Source organism: Gekko japonicus, unplaced genomic scaffold (assembly GCF_001447785.1).
Source record: "Gekko japonicus isolate JY-2015 unplaced genomic scaffold, Gekko_japonicus_V1.1 scaffold1846, whole genome shotgun sequence".
NCBI classification, from domain to species: Eukaryota; Metazoa; Chordata; class Lepidosauria; order Squamata; family Gekkonidae; genus Gekko; species Gekko japonicus.
In genome coordinates this window covers 35,489-40,270 of record NW_015168707.1, presented here as the reverse complement: position 1 = coordinate 40,270, position 4,782 = coordinate 35,489, and the positions used below count along the sequence as shown (strand labels likewise).

Genomic DNA, 4,782 nt, shown 5'->3' with positions numbered 1-4,782 from the left:
GGGGGGGGGAGATTAAGGAGGTGCATCATAATAGAGGTTTATAAAATTATGCATGGGGTGATTAAACTGTGGAATTTGCTGCCAGAGGACATCATGATGGCCACAGGCATAGATGGTGTTAAAAGGAGAATAGACAGATTCATGGAGGTCTGCCAGGGGCTACTAGCCTTGGTAACTGAGGGGAACCTCCACGTTCAGAGGCACTAATCCTCTGAATCCCAGAGCTGGAAGGCAACATCAGGGGAAGGCCTCGGCCTCTATGCCCTGTTGCTGGCCCTCCAGAGGAACTAGTTGGCCACTGTGTGAGACAGGATGCTGGAATAGAGGGACCACTGGTCTGATCCAGCAGGGTTTATGTTCTTAATAATCCCAAACACAAACTATGCAGATTTATACCATTCCATGAAAATAGCTGTGTAAGGTGTGCCTTGTATATTATTACTTATTGTGAAACCTCATGCGCGCCACTAACTAATAAAGAACTTACAACTACCAGCATTTGGGCTGTGGAAACTTTATAGATCTACATGTCAATTATCAGTAAGGTGTATTCTGAGGTATGCAAATGGGCTTTCTTATATTGGCTCTCTGCTGACCTCTTCCTCTGAATGTAGTCTGGCTCTTGCTAACCCCCAAGACAGCAGCTGAACCAACAGTGGTGCAGCAAAAATACTCACCACCAGAACTGCTCTTCTCAAGATAAGTGGCGACCAGAGAAGAGCCTGGATGCAGATGGAAGCTCCCACAGAACACCTACGTCTCACCTGTCTCAGGTAATAGTGAGAGAAGACTCCCACAATCTCCAAAACATTGGCCTCAAAGCCAATACCGAGCTGCTAGAAGCTAGACACCCACACCCCACTGAAAATTACTTGTTAGGATTTGAAGTATTTCACATGCTCCCGCCGTCTGATGTATCTCCCTAATGAACCCTGGGTCTCATGTGCAAGTCAATTAATTAACATCCACGCTCACTGCTGGTCACACATGTAAATATAGCCAAGGCCGAAGACATTATCTGTTGATCTACTGAACGGGGAGAAACCAACAGAATGAATTAACATGGGAAGAAAATTGACGCCCCACGGCATATTTACCAATAGGCATCTAGTTATATGCTCGTCTCCAGAATTCCTCACACCCTAAAAGCAACCAGCTAACCTTATCTAATCCAGCCTGCCACAGAAATGCTCTTGTGGGTTTTCCCCTGAGCGGCTTCAATTGCTACACCTCAGCTGTGTCCACCACAAAAACCAGAGTATCTGCTCCAATGGCTGAAACCTTGGCCAAGTGACCAGCTTTGAGTCCATGAGTAAAACTAGACAAGGGAGGGGCAGAGAATCGGTGCAAAAGGTGAGGGGGGGGGGAAATGAGAAACAACAGAAAAGGGAGGCTGAAAGGGACATAATGCTTTTGCCAGTATTATCAGGGGTGGAACTGCAGCTCGGAGGCAGGCAATGAACCTCTGTTCATCTCTTGCATTGGAACCCCTACAGGGGTCATCATAAGTAAGCTGCAATACGATGGTACTTCACACACACACACAGCAATAGCTCAGCAAACAAACAGATGAAACACTGCAATGGGGTCCAACATTTTTTTTGGGGGGCAACTAACTCTACCTGCACACTTTTATCACCTGGATTAGTCCCAAGTATACAACATCTCTTTGTATTCGCAGCAGGCACCCACACCCCCCAGGTGCAAATTGGAAGAAACACATTTCACCTGTAAGATTGGGAGGAACTGTAGGAGAAAAGAGAAATCCCAAGGCTACCATCTTGGGTGAGGCTCTGAATGGGGGAGCTGCTAGTCTTGTGATTCCTAAACAAACCCAGAAGACATGCCAGGGACTGAAAGGGGAAGGGGTGTGCGTAGCATAGTAACAGAGAGAAAACACAGGTTAGCACGAGGCATTCTTTACTCTTAGGTAGATAACCGAGCAGCGTTTTTTAAAAAATACACTTTAAGACATGGGGGGGGGGCGTACACACTACACGCACACTTACACCTGGCTGTAGAAAAAGCGAGCCTTTCCGAGCCGAGAGAAGCCCCGTGGACAAGCTAGAGAACAGGTGTGGTCGCCAAGCGCTCAGGGGACAGGGAGGAAAGGGGGGGGGGGACAGAGAGCAGCACACCTAGAGACGCATTGGTGTTCGACAGGTGAGGGGGTGGCACACAGAGAAGCATGTCCCCCTCTCTCCATAAATTCCCACTCAAGTTATCCCCGCCAGCCACTGCGCCCCGTTTCACACGTTACATTCGGGTACTCGTTTCTTCACCCAACACACGCGTCGTCTAACATTTGGTCACAAAAACGGGAGTGGGGCAGATTTTTCAGTCAGTAGAAGCCGGGCTCCCAAACGCAGAGCCAGGCGGATTTCCCCCGACCGCGAAGGGCGTGGGGTTGCTAGACACGCGTCGCCTTCCCCTTCTCGCCACAACCGAGGCCGCCGATCGAGAACGGGGTCGTGTGCACGCGGGAGCGGCGGCGGCGGCGGCGGCGATCCCTCCCGCCCCCTTGCCAGGCTGCCTTTGTGCGGCTCTTACCTTCGCCGGCCTCTTCTTCCTCTTTCCCGCCTTGCCCCGGCAGAGGAGAAAACCGAGCCCCGAGAGGTCCCGCCAGCCCCGGCCTCGGCGCGCCGCCCGACCCGCGCAGGACCCAGCAGCCCACGGCAAAGGAGGGCGAGGAAGCAGCGCCGCCGCCGCCGCCCGCGCCGTGTTAACAAAGTGCAGCGGCGGCGGCGACCGCGAGCCGCTCTGGCTTCCCGAGTGCCCGCCTCTGCCTCCGCCGCGGCGCCGGGGGTTCCCGCGGATCCAGTCACACACACTCGGCCTAGCCTACCTTACAGGGCTGTTGTGAGGCTAAAACGGAGGGTATAACGCCATGGAGAAGACCCTGATGCTGGGAAAGATTGAAGGTCAAAGAAGACGGGGTCGGCAAAGGATGAGATGGTTAGACAGTGTCATAGATGCAACGAACATGAAGTTGAGCAAACTTCAGAGGACGGCGGAAGACAGGAGGGCCTGGCAGGAGATGATCCATGGGGTCGCGAAGAGTCAGACTCGACTGTGCGACTGAACAACAACAAATAACGCCATGCAGTCCACCCTCCAACGCAGCCCTTTTCTCCAGGTGAGCTGATCTCTGTAGTCTGGAGATGAGCTGTAACTCCGGGAGATCCCCAGGTCCCACCTGGAGGATGGCATCCCAAAGACTGTGTTTTCCTCTTGCTTCGTCCTCTGTACCTACATGAAGGGAAGCCTCCTTCTCCCTCTGCTCAATATTTTGTTTCTGGTGTAAACTAAATAGGCTCCATTGAAATTCTGGGAGATGGCTGAGTGATGGCACTCCATGAAATTGCTGAGTAGTCAGGTTAGAACAGATAAAAGGAAGTTCTTCACGCAAAGAGTGATTAACACATGGAATTCACTGCCACAGGAGGTGGTGGCGGCTACAAGCATGGACGGCTTCAAGAGGGAATTGGATAAACATATGGAGCAGAGGTCCATCAGTGGCTATTAGCCACAAAGTATAGACAGCACTCACTGGAGAAGACCCTGATGCTGGGAAAGATTGAAGGTCAAAGAAGAAGGGGGAGGCAAAGGATGAGATGGTTAGACAGTGTTATCGAGGCAACGAACATGAAATTAAGAAAACTCCGGAGCACGACAGAAGACAGGAGGGCCTGGTGTGATGTGGTCCATGGGGTCGCGAAGAGTCAGACTCGAATGTGCGACTGAACAACAACAACATAGACAGGAACTCTCAGTCTGGGGCAAGTGATGCTCTGTATTCTTGGTCCTTGGGGTGGTGTGGGGGACAGTGGGAGGGCTTCTAGTGTCCTGGCCCCACGGGTGGACCTCCTGTTGGCATCTGGTATTTTTGGCCACTGTGTGACACAGAGTGTTGGACTGGATGGGCCACTGGCCTGATCCAGCACTGGCGTCTCTTATGTTCTTATGAGTGCCACCTGGAGCCTGGCAACCCTAAATAACCCATGATTCCTTTCAAAATCCCAAGCATGCAGGGAAAACAGCCCTTGATGGGTGCTGACTTCAGAAATAGCAGTTTTGTTTTCACGATTCATGCGATTTGAATGTATAGAGTGGGAAGGGTATTATGAGGTTGTGCCACATCCAGACTTTCATGAGTGCAGGATCCACCCATCACTTTCTCTGGATGTGGGATCTGAACCCAGACGCACCTGGTCTGACACTCTAAACACTGCAGGCTCAAGAGAACCAATGCAGTGCAGTGTTTAGAGAGTCAGACCATGTGGGTCTGGGTTCAGATCCCAACCTTTGCGATGAAACTCAAAGGGTGACCTTGGGCCAGTTACACACACTCAGCCTAGCCTACCTTACAGGGCTGTTGTGAGAATAACATGGAGGAGAGGAGAATGAGGGTCCCCGTTGCTGGATGAGGTGGGTGCTTGACCTGATCCAGCATGATCTTATGAAAAAACAAAACAACTCCAAGTTTGGATTACATAAATATATGGAGGTCCATCAGTGGCTACTAGCCAGAAGGTATAGAGGAAACACCGTGTTTGGGGCAGTGATGCTCTGTATTCTTGGTGCTTGGGGGGCAACAGTGGGAGGGCTTCTGGAGTTCTGGCCCTGCTGGTGGACTTCCTGATACCTGGGGTTTGGCCACTGTGTGACACAGACTGCTGGACTGGATGGACCACTGGCCTGATCCAACATGGCTTCTCTTATGTTCTTATGGCCCTGCTGTAGTCTGGAGACCAGTTGTCATTCCAGACTGGAGGTTGGCAA

General features: G+C 51.5%; 1 protein-coding gene across 2 annotated transcripts in view; it reads right to left on the bottom strand.

Moving 5' to 3' along the window:
- EPS8 (epidermal growth factor receptor pathway substrate 8) overlaps positions 1–2,711 on the bottom strand; it is a 233,517-nt gene extending 230,806 nt beyond the window's left edge. Inside the window, exon 1 of one of the 2 annotated variants that reach the window (XM_015415535.1) lies at positions 2,551–2,711. The gene's annotated coding sequence lies outside the window, so the exon portion shown is untranslated. The remainder of the gene's footprint in view (positions 1–2,550) is intronic. The other variant, XM_015415534.1, reaches the window with a different exon arrangement.
- Positions 2,712–4,782: the final 2,071 nt, after the last annotated feature.